This window comes from Oryctolagus cuniculus, chromosome 7 (assembly GCF_964237555.1).
Source record: "Oryctolagus cuniculus chromosome 7, mOryCun1.1, whole genome shotgun sequence".
In the NCBI taxonomy this organism is placed as follows: Eukaryota; Metazoa; Chordata; class Mammalia; order Lagomorpha; family Leporidae; genus Oryctolagus; species Oryctolagus cuniculus.
The window spans coordinates 7475571-7494186 of record NC_091438.1 but is presented as its reverse complement, the minus strand read 5'-3'; the positions used below and the strand labels follow the sequence as shown (position 1 = coordinate 7494186).

The window sequence follows — 18616 nt, the reverse complement described above, 5'->3', positions numbered from 1 at the left end:
ATTTTATTTTAGTCATTTTACTTTCTTTTTTTTTTTTAATGTTTAGCTATTTATTTTCATCTGCTTGAAAGATGAAGTGAGAGCAAGAGAGAGATCTTCCATGCACTGGCTCACTCTCCAAATGTTCACAGTGGCCAGGAGCCTGGACTCTGTTTGGGTCTCCCACACGGGTGGCAGGGGCCGGGGCACCTGAGTCATCACCCACTGGCTCCCAGCATGCATTACCAGGAAGCTGGATTGCAGGCAGAGTAGCCTGGACTTTGACCTGCACTGTGATATGGGAAGTGAGCCTCCCAAGTGCTGGTTTAACCCATCGAACCATAACACCCACTCCCATTATATTTTAATTGTCATGTGGGTTGAAATATTTTCTTCAACTTTTCACTATTGCACCTTTCTATTCCAGGTATTTTTCTTTTTCTTTATTGATTTTTTTTAATTTGAGGGGTGGAGAGAGCAGGAAGAAGAGTGAGAGCAATAGAGAGAGAGAGTTTGCATCTGTTGGTTCACTTCACCATTGTCCACAAGAGCCAGGGTTGCGCCAGGCTGAAGCCGGGAACCAGGAACCTGTCTGAGTGGCAGGGATCCAACTACTTAAGCGTCACCAGCTGCCTCCCAAGGTGCGCATTATCAGGAAACTGGATCGGAAGCAAAGCAGGGCCTGTGTATGGGACGTGGGTGTTCCAAGACGCAGCCTAACTTCTGCACCCAACGCCCATTCTCTCGGTGGCTGTTTGTTACTATACTTCCCTTCAATGTTACATTAAATGAGGGCTTTTTGTAATGCTTCCTCCTCTCCAAATAGATTACAGCGGAGTCTTTATTTGTGACAATAATTCCCTAGAGTCAACAATGAAAGAGAAAGCTGCTTGGAAACATCCAGTCCGTCTTCATGGAATACAAGTTCTCAAGAGCAACCGCTGACCTGGCTTACAGAAGGCGGAGGCGTTCACACGCATGGAGGACCACAAAGCAGTGCCTCTCAATTTCAACCTGTGGGGCGCACAACCACCACCACCTTCCCAACCTCATCAACGACACATTCCAGCAGGGGCCTGAGGGTCTGCGTTCCTAACAAGCTGGGAGCAGATTCCACTGCTGCTGGTCCTAGGACCTGCCCCCCTGCCCACCCTGCCGCCCCTCGAAGTAGCAAGACCATAACACACACAGGCCTTGCATCGTTCCAAATTTCCCCCTACTGCCTAAAAATCTCTTACCTCGTGGCTAACTCTGAAGTTCCACCAATTCTACCTAGGTGAAACAAACTGCAGACTTACCACATAATATTAATTCTTCCAATCAAAGAGCTTTGCTCATCACATCCACTGAATTAGGAATTTTAATTATTTTATTTTATTTTATTTTATTTTATTTTATTTTATTTTATTTTATTTTATTTTATTTTATTTGTTGAAGGCTAGTGAGAGAAAGACAACGCTACCATCCTACAGCTCAGTTCCCAAGGTGGTGGTGGGGGAACCAGATTTCAGGCTAGGTCTTCCACACAGGTGTCAGGAACCCAACCACTTCAGCCACCACTCACTGCCTCCAAAGGTCTGCATTAGCAGGAGTAGGAAGCTGGATTCAGGAGCCAGAGCCAGGAGTCAAACCCGGTCACTCTGATGTGGGATGCAGGCACCTTATCTGACATCTTAATTGCCAGATACTGATTTTTATGGGCAAGTAAGGAAGAACTTTACCAGCGAGGCACTGTCTCAAAGAGCAAACATAAAGAAGGGCGTGAGCGCATTAGGAAGAGGTGGGTGTTGGGCAGGTGCGACGCATTGAGAAAGCAGATGCTCCTGGGGTCAGGGCAAAGGCAACGGGAGGAAGGAGGAGGAGGTGAAGAAAGAGAGGGGAGAGGCTGCCCGTACGAACCTGGCGGTTTTAGCAGGCTCGCCTTGGGCCAGTGTGAGGAAACCGAGCGGTCCTCATTAAAAACAGCAAGTCTAGTCCTAACTTTTTAACAGAAAAGTAACATGACACATGGGGATGCCGGTACAGACGTATCGTGTTTCCCAGTTTGCTAGTGCAGCTGTAAAGTGCAAGAAACCATTGTGCTAGCTGTACAGGCCAGTTGGTACTGTAGGGAATCTTCCACAGAAAGTAGATTCCAAGTCCGGATGGAGAACGAAAGGTCAGCCTGGCAAGTGGGCATCACAGAATGACAGCGCTTAAATGAATCAGCAGTCACTCAGCCTTTTTGTCTACAGATAAGGAGAGTGAGGTTGCATTGGATTCCTCAGTGTCAAATGTTAAAGAAAAATTGGGCTTGCAGACGAAGACTCTTGACTCTTAAGGGCTTTTTGCAATATGACACACCAGTTCAAAACCCCAGGTTAACCTTTCCCAAAATGTTAATCAACATTTTTATTTCAGTAAGTTATTTCTTTAAAAAGTTTATTTGAAAGGCAAAGTTACAGAAAGCAGGGAGGAGAGAGAGAATCTTCCATCTGTTGGTTCATGCCTCAAATGCCTGCAGCAGCTGGGGCTGGGCCAGGCCAAAGCCAGGAGCCTGGAATTCCATCTGGGTCTCTCACATGGGTGCAGGGGTCCAAGCAGTTAGGCCGTTTTCCACTGCTTTCACAGGTGAATTAGCAGGAAGCTGGATTGGCAGCGGAGCAGCCAGGACTCAGGCGCTCATATGGGATGCCGGTGTCATAAGCAGTGGCTTAACCCTCTGTGCCACAACACCGGCTCCAGTAAGTTCTTTTCTGATATATATAGATAGGATTTTGTGTTCAGTGATTTTGTACTTAATGGTTCAGATCACTCTTGACTAATGTCCACAATATTCTTTCTCAGTGAGGTCTACTTTCATTTCTAGGAGGCCCTCGCAATTCGTTATACATAAGGTTAAGAATGAACAAGGGGATTGGCGCTGTGGCTCACTTGGTTGATCCTCCGCCTGCGGCGCCGGCATCCCAAATGGGCGCCGGGTTTTAGTCCTGATTGCTCCTCTTCCAGTCCAGCTCTCTGCTGTGGCCCGGGAGTGCAGTGGAGGATGGCCCAAGTGCTTGGGCCCTGCACCCGCATGGGAGACCAGGAGAAGCACCTGGCTCCTGGCTTCGGATTGGCATAGCTCCGGCTGTAGTGGCCATTTGGGGGGTGAACCAACGGAAGGAAGACCTTTCTCTCTGTCTCTCTCACTGTCTAACTCTGTCAATTAAGTTAAAAAAATTTTTTTTTAAATGAACAAATCCATTTATTGTCTGAACATATTCTAGGTATTACCGGAAGCCATTCTCCTGAGAAAGCAGTGAACTCAGTTCCTCTGTCTTGATAATAAACCCGATTTTCCTCTGAAACCCCTCTACCTACCATACTGCTGGGGAGGCCTATACGCGTCCAGCTCTTCACCGGAATCTCCGGCTGGGTCTAGGAACCAGACGGACACGAGATAGATAAAAGCTCAGATGTTTATTGATCTTTCCATGTACCAAGCAAGGACTCCCACAAGACGATGAAACCCCCGAGAAGTGGCCAAAGCCATCTGGAACGATGACTGATGGACTTGTGAATCATTGATAGGATCCGGTCTGGGGCGGTGAATCCTGGCCACCTGGTGGAAGAGACGGGCTATGTGAGGGTTAATTCCCAGTCACTGGGGTCAAGGGCTATTTTCTGGTCTCCTACAGACAGGAATGCTGTGGCGTGCTCCAAGACAAGAAGAGGGCCGTCCAGACAGCACTCTGATTCTGATTCTTCTCAAGGCCCTGCGACTCCAAATAATGACCATACCGGATGGGCACACTTGGAGCTGGCGTGCCTGTAACTCTTACAGTACATGAACTCCACACAGAGCAGAAGAGACAAACCTGAGTCCTGACGTTTCCTGCCTGACAGCTTTGCCTGCTCTGACACACCCTGAAGCAGCCAGAAGGTAAATATTGGACAATTGAAAGGCAGGGGCCAGCACTGTGGCGCAGCGGGTTAACACCCTGGCCTGAAGCGCTGGCATCCCATATGGGCACCGGTTCTAGTCCCGGCTGCTCCACTTCCGATCCAGCTCTCTGCTATGGCCTGGGAAAGCAGTGGAGGATGGCTCAAGTCCTTGGGCCCCTGCACTCATGTGGGAGACCCAGAAGAGCTCCTGGCTCCTGACTTCAGATTGGCACAGCTCCGGCCATTGTGGCCAATGGAGAGTGAACCAGCAGATGGAAGACCTCTCTTTCTCTCTGCCTCTCCTCTCTCTGTGTAACTCTGACTTTCAAATAAATAAATCTTTTTTTTTAAAGAGTGACAGAAAAGATGGTGTCCCCACACTTGACCATTACTGTAGAGGGCAAGAATGCATTGTTTCAGTTGAAGGGCTTTCCAGAATCCTTGAAACTATACAGGGTAGAGAGTATTAGGTAGAGAGTGTTAGGAAGATTGCCACTTCATGGTTGATATTCTCTTTTATTTTTTTAATTGTTTACCAGAGAATCAGAGAGATGGAAAGAGGTAAAGACAGACAGAGCTCCCTTCTGCTGGTTCATTCAGCAAATGCTTGTAAAGATGGGTTGGACTGTGCCAGGCCAAAGCCAGGAGCAGGGACCCCAGTGCAGGTCTTCCACACGGGAAACAAGGGAACCAACCACGTGAGCCGTCACTTGATGCTCCCCAGAGTCCACATCCGCGGGGAGCCGGAACTGGGAGCCAGGTCAGAACCCCAGCCCAGGAGTACTGCTACAGGATGCAGGCATCCGAGTGACCTCCTCACCAGCGCACCACCCGCCCGCCCCAAGGGTGATGCTCTTCAGGACTTATTAAGAAAATTAGGGCCTCATGACCTTCCTGTGGTTGAAGTTAGGAAAGAGAATTGCTCACAGCGCACCTTTGCTGTCAATGATTAGAGTCAAAACCCACCTGCGTGAGTCACGTTTCCCCTGATGGCAGTAAAATCGGAATCAAAGAGGAAACCCGGCACGGACTTGCCATTTGCAGATGATGAAACTTACCCTTAGGTTCCTGTAGAGTTAACATCCGGCCAGTAGCAGGAAAGGGGTGGGAAAAACAAAGTCTACAGGAACGTAAGCGAGAAACTCTATGTTGAACGCCAGGAGCTTCTCAGTGCAGTTGTGTGTATTCCTTCCACGAGATCACAAAGTACAGAGTGAGCCGACACGTCCAACGGAAAGCAAAACCAACCAACCAACCAACCAACAAGAAAACAACACAAAGAGATGAAGAATAGATCTGAGGAAAATTCACTGTGTTTAAAGCTTATGCTATTTTTTGCCTCATTGGATAATCTCTTTCTTTAGCAAGTATTCCCCTTAATTGGCTTTTTTTTTTTTTTTTTTTTTTTTTTGGACAGGCAGCATGGACAGTGAGAGAGAGAGAGAGAGAAAGGTCTTCCTTTCCCATTGGTTCACTCCTCAATGGCCACTACAGCCGGCACACCGCGCTGATCTGAAGCCAGGAGCCAGGTGCTTCTCCTGGTCTCCCATGTAGGTGCAGGGCCAAGCACTTGGGCCATCCTCCACTGCACTCCCTGGCCACAGCAGAGAGCTGGCCTGGAAGAGGAGCAACCAGGACAGAACTGGCGCCCTGACCGGGACTAGAACCCGGTGTGCCAGCGCCGCAAGGCGGAGGATTAGCCTATTAAGCTGCAGCGCCGGCTTTTGAATAGGACTTTTAATGCTAAGAGTCCAATCCTCAAGAATGCTATATTTCTGGGCCTGCGTAGTGGGTTAAGCTGCTGCCTGCAACACTGGCATCCTATATCGGCACTGGTTCAAGTCCCAGCTGTTGCACTTCTGATCCAGCTCCCTGCTAATGTGCCTGGGAAAGCAGCAAAGGATGGTCCAAGTGCTTGGGCCCCTGCACCATGTGGGAGACCTGGATGAAGCTCCTGGCTCGGGGCTTTGGCCTGGTCCAGCACTACAGGTACAGAATTCAAATGGAACAGAAAAGTGTAAAGTTCTTGCCAATTTCTAGGTGAACTTCTAACAGTATTGCTTTTCAGATACAGCAAAAATAGTTCAAATTGGCTTAGGAATATATTTTATAGTGATTAAAGGTTTATTATAAAAATTTTTTCTTGGCCAGCTCTGTAGCATAGCAGGTAAAGCTGCCGCCTGCAGTGCTGGCATCCCACTTGGGAGCTGGTTCTAGTCCCAGCTGCTCCACTTCCTATCCAGCTTTCTGCTGTGGCCTGGGAAAGCAGTAGAAGATGGCCCAAGTGCTTGAGCCCCTGCACCCACGTGGGAGACCCGGAAGAAGCTCCTGGCTCCTGGCTTCAGATTGGCGCAGCTCCTGCTGTTGTGGCCAATTGGGGAGTGAACCAGTGGGTGGAAAATTCTCACTCTATCTGCCTCTCCTTCTCTCTCTGTGTAACTCTGCCTTTCAAATAAATAAACAAATCTAATAAAACATTTTTGTTGAATAATTTACAAGAAAAAAGGGAAATGCTAATTTCTAGAGATGATTTTGTCTTTAGTTCATCGACTCTCTATGCAGCAAAATAATCTGCACTTTCCGATGGTGGGAGATTGTTGTCAGACTGACTCCCAACCCTCTGCAAAATGTCGTTGCCTCTTTCTCCAGACAAAGATGGCTCCTGGCTTCCTGCTGCTGCACAGCCTGGGAGGCAGTACATGGGGACTCAAGTAATGGGGTCCTCCTGCCGCCCAGCCCAGCCGAGCTCAGCCCAGTCCAGCCATTGTAGACCTTGGGGAATGGGCCAGCAGATGGAGGTACTCGCTCTGTCCCCGCATCCCTCTTTCTGTTCCTTGCAAATAACTTTAAAACCTTTTGAAGGTCAAGGCTGTTACCGTGCTCACAAGAAGAATCAGGATGCATCTTGTGCTGGGCTTTGACCAACAGAAGCGCTGCTGCGTGGGTTCTGGAGCCTACCTCTGAAGATATTTTTAGCAGCTTCTGCCTTCACTCTGCAGGTTAATTCACTGAGAGCTGAACACAGAAGTCGTGACGATTTGCCTGTCATGGGAGTGCAATACACCTGGCCCACATTTCTGCAAAGAAGCGCCTGGCTTTCTGGAGGAATTCCTGGAGTACAATGGAACTGATGTCTATGTGACTCAAGCAAGACTCTCTTCCCAGGGCCCCATTCTGTGCATTTTCTTTGGATACTTAGGATGGTGGCGTCTAGCAAGTCCTCAGGATTTGTGTTTGAGCTGTGTGTCTCCAAACAGGTTACCTTGTAGGCTCACGAGTCAGACTTTAGGTGTTCGTTTCTCAGAAGAAATACGTTAGATAAACCCAGCAATGTTAGTAAGCTTACTCTTTTCTTCCTAGCTCAAGAAAATGAGCTTTTCTGAATCTCTCTGAAATGAGGTTTGATTTATAGCAAAATTCACCCTTTTGGGAGTACAGCTGAATATATTGTGGCAAATTCAAAGGCTACTCACCACCACCATAAAAATATCATCATTTCTACAACTCCGCAAGTCTCTCCTACCCTTTTCAGTCTATATACGCCACCCTCAAATCCTGGCAACAAATGATTTGATTTCTGTATCTACAGTTTTACCTATTTCTAAAATGTCTTAAAAATGATATGGGGGGGGGGGGCTGGTGTTGTGGCACAGAGGGTTAAGCTGCTACCTGCAATGCTAGCATCCCATAAGAGCGCTAGTTCGAGTCCCAGCTGCTCCACTTCTGATCCAGCGCCCTGCTAATGTGCTTAGGAAAGCAGCAGAAGATGGCCCAAGTGCTTGAGCCCCTGCCACTCCATGGGATGGAGTTCTAGACTCCTGGCTTCAGGCTGGCCCAGCCCTGGCCATGATGGCCATTTGGGGACTGAACCAGCGAATGGAAGACTCTTTCTCTCTCTCTCTTTATCTCCCTCTCTGTAACTCTGCCTTTCAAATAAATAATAAATAAATCTCTTTTTTTTTAATGGCCTGTTTAAGGAGCTGGCGGCACCGAGGCGCAGTAGGTTAATCCTCTGGCTGCAGCGCCAGCATCTCATATGGGCGCTGGTTCTAGTCCCGCTGCTCTTCCAGTCCAGCTCTCTGCCGTGGCCTGGGAAAGCAGTAGAGGATGGCCCAAGAGCTTGGGCCCCTGCACCTCCATGGGAGACCAGGAAGAAGCACCTGGCTTCTGGCTTTGGATCAGCGCAGCTCTGGCCATTGTGGCCATTGGGGAGTGAACCTAATGGATGGAAGACCTCTCTCTCTGTCTCCCCCTCTCACTGTCTGTAACTCTACCTCTCAAATAAATAAATAAATCTTTTAAAAAATGGCCTGTTTTGTCTTGTCAGATTAACTTTGAGATTAATCTATGCTGTGCATACATCAGTACTTCATTCCATTTTATTGCTTAACAGTAGGTTTTTGTATGAATATGCTCCAGTTTAACCGTTTATAGGTTGAATAAAATTATTTTTATTGTGATAAAATATGACATTAAATTTACTAGCTAACCATTTTAAATAAACAAAATGCACGTTTGTATAATTGAATTATTCTTTCCATTGTATAAACTGTTCAATTCAGTGCAAATTTTGAACTATATGGCTCCCCTTAATACGATACCTCAAAGGGAAACCCCATCTCCATTAAATTGTCACTCCCCACTCCTGTCAACTACTGATGCACTCTGTTTCTCTACAAATTCATATTTCATATAAATTGAATTCTACAATATGTGGCCTTTTATTTTTTTTAAATTTTAAAGATTAATTTATTTGAAAGTTACACAGAGAGAGAAAGAGAGGCAGAGAGAGAGAGAGAAAGAGAGAGGTCTTCCATCCATTGGTTCACTCCCCAATTGACTGCAACAGCTGCAGCTGCGCCAATCTGAAGCCAGGATCCAGGAGCTTCTTCTGGGTCTCCCACGTGGGTGCAGAGGCCCAAGCACTTGGGCCATCTTCTACTGCTTTCCCAGGCCATAGCAGAGAACTGGATAGGAAGTGGAGCAGCCAGGTCTCGAACCAGCTCCCATATAGGGGTGCCAGCACTGCAAGTGGTGGCTTTACCCACCATGCCACAGCGCCGGCCCTAATACGAGGCTGTTTATGTCTTAGCATAATACTTTCAAGTTTTATCCATGTTGTAGCATGTGTCAGAGCGTTGGTCCTTTTTATGGCTATGTAATATCACATTGTACAGGCCGGCGCTGTGGCTCACTAGGCTAATCCTCCGCCTAGCGGTGCCGGCACACTGGGTTCTAGTCCCGGTCAGGGCGCCGGATTCTGTCCCGGTTGCCCCTCTTCCAGGCCAGCTCTCTGCTGTGGCCAGGGAGTGCAGTGGAGGATGGCCCAGGTGCTTGGGCCCTGCACCCCATGGGAGACCAGGAGAAGCACCTGGCTCCTGCCTTCGGATCAGCGCGGTGCACCGGCTGCAGTGCGCTGGCCGCGGCGGCCTTTGGAGGGTGAACCAACGGCAAAGGAAGACCTTTCTCTCTGTCTCTCTCTCTCTCTCACTGTCCACTCTGCCTGCAAAAAAAAAAAAAAATACTTCAATATCACATTGTACAGCTTTAGCACCTTCTGTTGATGGACATTTGGGGTGTTTGTACTTTTTGACTTGTGAATGGTTCTGCCTGAGTATTCTTGTACAAGCTCTACTACGAGCGCCTGTTTTTAATTCCTTGAGTATAAAACGAGGAGCAGAACTGTGCCATCACCTAGTAATTCTGTGTTCAATTTATTTGGGAACTGCCAAGCTGTCCTTCATAGAAGCAGTACCTTTTCTTAAAGAAATATTCATTTATTTATTTGAAAGGCAAAGTCACAGAGAAAGAGAGAGAGAGAAAGAGAAAGAGAGAGACCCATCTGCAGGGTCACTCCCCACTGGCCAGGGCTGGGCCAGGTGGAAGCCAAGAGCCTGAAAGTCCACCTGGGTCTCTGGCTGGGGCCCAGTTGCTTGGGTCGTGGTTGACTGCTTTCCCGTGCACATTAGCAGGATGCTGACTGGGTGGGAAGCAGAGCAGTCGGGACTCAGCGGGGGCTTGGATATGGGAGGGGCTTGGATGTGGGAAGCCAGCGTGCCAACGGCAGCTTGACTCGCTGCGCCACAGTGTGGGCCCCCAAAGCCTCACCATTTGTTATTCCCACCAGCAGTGGATGGAAGTCCCAATTTCTCCAAGTGCAAACACTTCTCATTTCTGGTTGCTTTTTTTAATTGCAATATCCTAGTGGGTCTTAAGTAATAACTCAATAGAGTTTTGATTCACATCTCTACAATGGTATTGAGCATCATGTGATGAACTTTTTGCTTATTTGCTCATTTGATGGCCATTTGCGTATCTTCTTTGGAGAAATGTCTGCTTGAATACTCACCTTTTTTTTAAAGATTTTATTTATTTATTTATTGAGAGGTAGAGTTACAGCCAATGAGAGGGAGAGACAGAGAGAAAGGTCTTCTTTCCGTTGGTTCACTCCCCAAATGGCTGCTACGGCTGGCGCGCTGCGCCAATTCGAAGCCAGGAGCCAGGAGCTTCTTCCAGGTCTCCCACGCTGGTGCAGGGGCCCAAGGACTTGGGCCATCTTCCACTGCTTTCCCAGGCCATAGCAGAGAGCTGGACCAGAAGTGGAGCAGCCGGGACTAGAACTGGCGCCCATATGAGTTGCTGGCGCCGCAGGTGGAGGATTAACCTACTGTGCCACAACGCCGGCCCCGAATCCTCACCTTTTAGAAGTTGAGTTGTTTGGCTTTTGTTGTTGAATTGTAAGCATTATGTGTTTTGGGTAAAATTTTTTTATCAGATATATGATTCAAAAATATTTCCTGCAATCTTTTTGTTGTATTTTCTTTCTATTGGCAGTATCTTTTCATGTACAAAAGCTTCAAATTTTATGAAGCCAAATTTATCTATTTTCTTTTCGTTTCTTTTCTTATTAGACAGGCAGAGTTAAACAGTGAGAGAGAAGGAGAGAAAGGTCTTCCTTCCATTGGTTTACCCCCGCAAATAGCCACTACGGCTGGAGCTGCACTGATCTGAAGCTAGGAGCCAGGTTCTTCCTCCTGGTCTCCCAGCCAGGTGCGGGGGCCCAAGCACTTGGGCCATCCTCCACTGCCTTCCTGGGCCACAGCAGAGAGCTGGACTGGAAGAAGAGCAACTGGGACAGAATCCGGCACCCCAACCGGGACTAGAACCCGGTGTGCCAGCACCGCAGGCGAGGGATTAACCAAGTGAGCCATGGAGCCGGCCACTTATTTTCTTTTGTTACGTGCACTTTTGGTGTCAAACTTAAGATGTCATTGGCAAATCTATGGTCATGAAGATGTACTCCTGCGTTTTCTTCTGGGAGTTTTGTAGTTTTAGTTTGTATTTTAAGTCTTTCACTATTTGAAGTTAATTTTTGTTAACCGTGTGAGGTAGGGGTCTGTCTTAGTTTTGTGTTGCTATAATAGAATATCTGAGATGGATAATTAAGAAAAAAGTTTTCACATGTTTATTAGTGAGCCCACCTCCTAATGAAGAGTATAGGAACAAAGAGAAAAGTCATTTTCTACTCAGTTACCTGAAAACAATGTAAAAAAAAGATATTTCAAAAAGTTCATGGAAAATGGAATGAAAAGATAAGTCTATTTGGTGCAAAATTTTTTTTTCATTTGTGTGCTTTCTTTTGTTCAATTTCTTTCTTTCTTTCTTTCTTTCTTTCTTTCTTTCTTTTTTTTTTTTTTTTTTTTTGACAGGCAGAGTGGACAGTGAGAGAGACAGAGAGAAAGGTCTTCCTTTGCCGTTAGTTCACCCTCCAAGGGCCGCCACGGCTGGCACACCGCGCTGATCCGATGGCAGGAGCCAGGAGCCAGGTGCTTTTCCTGGTCTCCCATGGGGTGCAGGGCCCAAGCACCTGGGCCATCCTCCACTGCACTCCCTGGCCACAGCAGAGGGCTGGCCTGGAAGAGGGGCAACCGGGACAGAATCCGGCGCCCCGACCGGGACTAGAACCCAGTGTGCCGGCGCCTCAAGGCGGAGGATTAGCCTAGTGAGCCGCGGCGCCGGCCTCTTTTTTTTTTTTTTTTTTTTTTTTGACAGGCAGAGTGGACAGTGAGAGAGAGAGAGACAGAGAGAAAGGTCTTCCTTTGCCGTTGGTTCACCCTCCAATGTCCGCCACGGCCGGTGTATCACGCTGATCCGAAGGCAGGAGCCAGGTGCTTCTCCTGGTCTCCCATGGGGTGCAGGGCCCAAGCACTTGGGCCATCCTCCACTGCACTCCCGGGCCACAGCAGAGAGCTGGCCTGGAAGAGGGGCAACCGGGACAGAATCCAGCGCCCTGACTGGGACTAGAACCCAGGGTCCCGGTGCCGCAGGTGGAGGATTAGCCTATTGAGCCGTGGCACTGGCTTGTTCAATTTCTTATAAACTCACCTTGGTTCTTCTCCAGTGTCTCCTCTTAGAGTTGTATCTGACTATTATGAGTGTTTATCCAAATACATTGAGGAGTGGAACAATTTTACTTCTGTTGTTTGGCCAGGACACAGTTTTTGTTTTTTAAGATTTAATTATTTATTTGAAAGATGGAGTTACAAAGAGAGAAAGAGAGAGAGAGATAGAATCTCCCATCTGCTGGTTCACTCCCCAAATAGCTGCAATGGTCAAAGCTGGGCCAATCTGAAGCCAGGAGCCAGGAGCTTCTTCCGGGTCTCCCACGTGGGTGCAGGGGCCTAAGCACTTGGGCCATCTCCCACTGCTTTCCCAGGCCGCAGCAGAGAGCTGGAATGCCAGCATTGCAGGTGGAGGCTTTATCCACTATGCCACAGCGCCGGCCCCAGCCAGGAAACTCTTGATCCTGAAGGCCCTGGGAGAAGACATGAGGAGGGACGTGTTGTTAAACAGTAGGCCAGCTCCACCTGTGCACACTACTGTTAGAAAAACAGCGCATCCACTGAGATAAAGAGGCTTCATTACAGGACTGTAGGGAGAGAGCGAGACGGGGGCCAAGAAACCCAAATCCATCTCCTCCTCAGCAAGGAGTCTGGGAACTTATGTAGTTAGTGTAAGTGGGGTGGAGCTGGGTGACGGAACACAATGGGTACAGAAGAAGTGGCGTGGGAAATCCTTTGAATGCGTGTATTGACAAACCACGCTCTCAGAAGCATCGCATGTTCATTTTTTTAAATTTTATTTATTTATTTATTTTTTGACAGGCAGAGTGGACAGTGAGAGAGAGAGAGAGAGAAAGAGAGAAAGGTCTTCCTTTGCCGTTGGTTCACCCTCCAACGGCCGCCGCGCTGATCCGATGGCAGGAGCCAGGTGCTTCTCCTGGTCTCCCATGGGGTGCAGGGCCCAAGCACTTGGGCCATCCTCCACTGCACTCCTGGGCCACAGCAGAGAGCTGGCCTGGAAGAGGGGCAACCGGGACAGAATCCAGCACCCCGACCGGGACTAGAACCCCGTGTGCTGGTGCCTCAAGGCGGAGGATTAGCCTGGTGAGCTGCGGCACTGGCTTTTTTTTAATTTTTAAATTTTTTATTTTTTTGACAGGCAGAGTGGACAGTGAGAGAGAGAGACAGAGAGGAAGCATCGCATGTTCAAAGACGGCTGCCGAAGCATCCTCAGCGGAGTATCATCGAACAAATAATGAACCATAAAGTCAGTCTGGCTGGATCTGCACACCCTCCATGATTTGGGCTGTGGCTGATTTTGCCCTGTTTTATCAAGGACCTTTAAAAGGTAGCTCAGCAGATTTTTAGCAATGGCGACTACTATGGGATAGCAGGTTACTGCACAGCAGACACAAGACTAGGATGCCCTGTTTGTATGTTAAGCAGCTAAGGGAAACTTGCTGGTTAGCAAGAGGAGAGGCTCCTTTATTTTCCAGTTTGAAATGGAGTCAACCACATACCCCACACTGGTGGGGAAAATGAAAGAGTGAGACTGGGTAATTTACCAAGAGCAGAAATGTACACTCAAACGCTGGGAGTTCCAGGAGCCAGGAAGTCTAAGCTTGAGCTGCCAACTGTTGGGTGTCGAGTTTCGAGATGGTGCCTTGTTGCCGAGGTCTCTGGAGGAGGAACACTGAGTTCTTGTATGGGCAGAGGAGAGAACCCACTGTGCAAGCCCTTTGTGTCATGGCATTCATCCAGTCCCAAAGGCAGAGCCCTAGTGACCTAAACACTTCTCATTAAATTCCCAGCATATGAATTTTGGGGGATTCATCCAGATCATAGCATGGTCCATTCTCGTTCTTTTGCATGTGGATATCCAGGTGTCCCAGTAAACACACAATAACGTCTTGTTTATTTATTTACTTTCTTATTCATTCGTTCATGCTATTAAGTGTGGACTTTCGGTAGCTTTACATCACAAACATAGAACAATGACAAAGCAGTTGCAGTGTCTAGCACAGCTACTACCCCTGAACACCACACTGACTCTCAGCTTCTTGGCAGGCAAGGAGAAAGGAAAATGAATAATTCACTAAAACCATATTTTAACATATTTGCTTATGAAATACATCCATATTCTAAAATATCTTTTGGCAGTGTTATTTAGGAAAAAATTGGGAGAGAAAGATGCATTTTCCACTGACTCAAATTTCCTACATGGTACCTGTCGGGGCGCAGCAGGGTGAGCCCTCCTTGCAATGCTTCACACGCTGTTGGAGTGCTGCTTCAAGTCCTCGTTACTCTGCTTCCAATCCAGCTTCCTGCTAATGCACCTGGGATGGCCCAAGTAATTGGATGCCTGCCACCCATGTGGGAGAGCTGGATGGAGTTTCTGACTCCCAGCTTTGGCCTGACCCAGCCCCAGATGTTGTAGTATTTGGGGAGAGAACCAGCAGATGAAAGATTCTGTCTCTCTTGCTCTCACTCTGTCTCCTGTCTCTTCCTCCTCTGCCTCCCCCCACCCCACATTGCTCTGCATCTCAAATAAATAAATATACAAAAAAAAAAAAACACAAAAACAAACTAACAAAAAATGATTTTCAGACCAGAGAAAAAACAAACCTGGTCCAATCCAAGTTTAAAGACCTTCTTCAGGGGGCCGGCGCTGTGGTGCAGTGGATTAAAGCCCTTGCCTGAAGCGCCAGCATCCCATATGGGCGCCGGTTCGAGACCCGGCAGCTCCTCTTCAGATCCAGCTCTCTGCTAAGGCCTGGAAAAGCAGTAGAAGATGGCCCAAGTGCTTGGGCACCTGCACCCGCATGGGAGACCCAGAGGAAGCTTCTGGCTCCTGGCTTCGGATCAGTGCAGCTCTGGCTGCTGCAGCCATCTGGGGAGTGAACCAGGGGAAGGAAGAGCTCTCTCTCTCTGCCTCTCTGTAACTCTGCCTTTGAAATAAATAAATAAATATGATATTGGGAGATGTGGAAGAAAGGGACTCCCTTAGAGACTGATGAAGAAACATGAAGAGATCCTTAGATCAACAGAACGGAACTCCCGATGTTCTTTGTCCTGGGAGATGGTGTTGGGCTGGTTGCCCCTCCACCGAGAATTGGCTGAAACAAAGAATTTACCCTGTATAGAAAGTGGGAGACTTTGCACCATTGCCTCTTTAAAGGGACACAACATTCAAAGGAGAAATTGTAGACATGCTGATATTAAGAAACGACCCAAGGATTCTTCCACCCCTGAAATGAGTCGATTTGAAAGTAACTTAGAACCGCTTGAGCTAAATGACAGTTTTCCTTTTCTCCAGTCAGTGTGGTCACCCGTAGAACTCTTTCTGGAGTTGGTTTGCTCCGTTGTATTTATGTAGACAATTTCTGATCCTTTTCCTTTAAGTTAAATTTGTGTTCCCTTTTTAACTATTTTTAAAAGATTTATTTATTTATTTGAAAGTCAGAGTTACACAGAGAGAGGAGAGGTAGAGAGAAAGAGAGAAAGAAAGAGAGAAAGAGAGAGAGAGAGATAGAGAGAGAAAGAGAGAGAGGTCTTCCATCCCCTGGTTCACTCCCCAGGTGGCTGCAGCAGCCGGAGCTATGTTGATCCAAAGCCAGGAGCTAGAAGCTTCCTGCGTGTCCCCCTCCTGGGTGCAGGGGCCCAAGGACTTGGACCATCTTCTACTGCTTTCCCAGGCTATCCCAGGCCATCTTCTACTGCTGTCCCAGGCCAGCAGAGAGCTAGATAGGAAGCGGAGCAGAGCCGGGACTAGAACTGGCGCCCATATGGGATGCCGCCACTGCAGGAGGCAGCTTTACCCGCTATGCCATAGTACCAGCCCCTCCTTTTAAGCTTTAAAAAAGAAAAAGAAAATACTGCTTCATTGAAATAAGGAATATTTATAAGGGTGTTTGGCACAGTGGTTAAGCCAATGCCTGGACCACCTGCGTCCTACATTGGAATGCCTGTTTTCTGCTGCTCATTCCAGCTGCCTGTGAATGTGCACCCTGGGAGGCCAAAGTCAAGGCTCAAGTCCTTGGACCTCTGCCACCCACCCCCAAGAGAGACCTGGAGTGACAGCTTGGGTTCTGGCTTTGGCCTGGCCGAGCTCCAGCTGTCGCAGGCATTTGGGGAATGAACCAGCAGACGGGAGATCACTCTCTGTCTCTTTCTCTCTCTGCCTTCCAAATAAATAAAATACATAGATTTAAAGGTTTTGAAAAAGAGTATTTATAGCACATGTTTAATAAACTCTGCAAAGTGCCTGCTGCTTCTTTCAGTAGCAAAGCAGCCACAGACCAATCCCCTCACTTCCTACCCTTGCCTTTCATTGATATTTGTCTTTTAAGTTGGACAAACTAATCGTGGCTTCTGTTTTAACAAGTGTGGGCTTATCAATGTGTCCCCCATAAACTTCACTTTGAGAACTATTTGAAATGCGTTTTACCCGAGGCACGAATCCGCTGAAGCTAATTTCAAAGACATTGGCTGCTTTGTGATCAGGGTATTTCAGAGCAAGAAATCCCACTACATAAATGCCTGGTTGGCAGTTCAACACCGTACAAGATACGACTGGCTTAGCCCCGTACACTCTTTCCCATGATTACCGAGGTAAATGAGAACCTTTCTTTGTGATAGCACAGTGTAAAATCTTTGTGCAGGTGCACTGACACGGTATAAAGCAAATCCCCTCAATGTGAGAGCAAGGCCATAATGCATTGAAAGCTGTGGGGTTTTATAGCCAGCAAATACCCCTCTGGCAAGTTTTTTTAAGCCAGATTATCTTCAAATACAATCATTTTGTTGAGGGGCTGAAGGGTATAGGTTACTGTCTTGATGCAAGAAAGGATCTGAGGATGAGACATAGACAGTTAGCAGAGGGGTAAGACTTATGAGCAAAGCCAAAGCACGCAATCCAGAGTGGGCATGGGCACGCTCTAGGATGAGCACCCACCAGGTTCAGGGCCATCCCTCCATGTGATCTGGAGGGGTGGGGGTGGTGCTTAAGGCAGAGTTTGCCAGGAAAAGGTGGGGACTTCCAGGAATTTGTGGACTGCTCATTTTCTGGCCGTTTTGGAAGTTTTGGAAGTCGTGGAATCAGGTGCATGGTGCGGGTGGGAGTGTCAGAAGATAATCTTGTAGTGATATCCTGCTACGCTACGGGTCCTTGCAGGGACGCAGCCGGTGGTCACGCTGGAGATTTTTGGCCAGCTCCGTTCTGGGCTGTGGCTTTGCTACAATAGCAATGTCGGGGTTGTTGGCCACGGGACCAATCAGTTCATTTTGGAGGCAGTAATTTTAATTTTTTTTTTATTTGACAGATACAGTTAGATAGTAAGAGAGGGAGACAGAGAGAAAAGTCTTCCTTCCATTGGTTCATCCCCCAAATGGCTGCCACAGCCAGAGCTACACCAATCCAAAGCCAGGAGCCAGGTGCTTCTTCCTGGTCTCCCATGCGGGTACAGGGCCCAAGCACTTGGGCCATCCTCCACTGCCTTCCCGGGCCACAGCAGAGAGCTGACTGGAAGAGGAGCAACTGGGGACTAGAACCTGGTGCTCATATGGGATGCCAGCGCCGCAGGCGGAGGATTAACCCAGTGAGCCACGGCACCGGCCCCAGAAGCAGTAATTTGATACTAACCAAGCAGTTACTAGTTACTTTTCTATTGTTCTGTCCCAGATTTTCAAGGAAAGTAACTCTAAAATGGTCAGTCTGCTTGTTCTCTGTTCCGTGTATGTGTGTGTGTGTGTGTGTGTGTGTGTGACGGCTCCTCCAGTTCTTTGCTATCTGACTCCTTACCTCTAACAGTTTGGTGGATGAATGGGTATTTATTGAGCACTTACTATGTGTCAGACTGGGCCGTGTGGTTTGACATCTGTAAGGCCGCATTTTACTATTCTTCCTGTATTTATTCCCTTGTATAAAGCCAACTTGCATTCACAATTAAAATTCTTCATTCCATATTCTCGAGTATATGAATTAATTGATATAGGATAGGTATGCACCAGACTCTTTCCCTCGAGGTGAAAAAGGCGTTCAATGAAAGCTACAGGAGGTCCATGCTTCTGAGTAAGCTCCTGCACTGAGCCTCAACAGACCAAAGGCAAAACCAAAATCGAGTCTCCCATCTCTTTTTGGCCTTTTGGCTAAGATCAAGTGTGAAATAGAGTCTTCCATGCTGAAGTCCATGGCAGCAGGAAGGCCGAGGCAGGAGCCACGGCCAGGACTCCACCCAGGCTCTCTGACACAAGGTAGCTGCAAGCGGCGCCAACCTCAATGTTTTCATGTTGTAGCACAGATGGGTATTTCATTCTCTTACATGGCTGAATAATATCTCATCCTGTGGATAAACCATGTTTTGTTTACCCATTCATCATTCATATCTAGC

At 47.8% G+C, this 18616-nt stretch overlaps 1 long non-coding RNA gene across 1 annotated transcript in view; it reads right to left on the bottom strand.

Annotated features, from left to right (window-relative positions):
* Positions 1-3417: 3417 nt before the first annotated feature.
* The window catches only part of LOC103349981 (uncharacterized), a 40108-nt gene continuing 24909 nt past the window's right edge, over positions 3418-18616 (bottom strand). Inside the window, exon 3 of the long non-coding RNA XR_011390260.1 lies at positions 3418-3562. This is a non-coding gene — a long non-coding RNA (uncharacterized lncRNA). The remainder of the gene's footprint in view (positions 3563-18616) is intronic.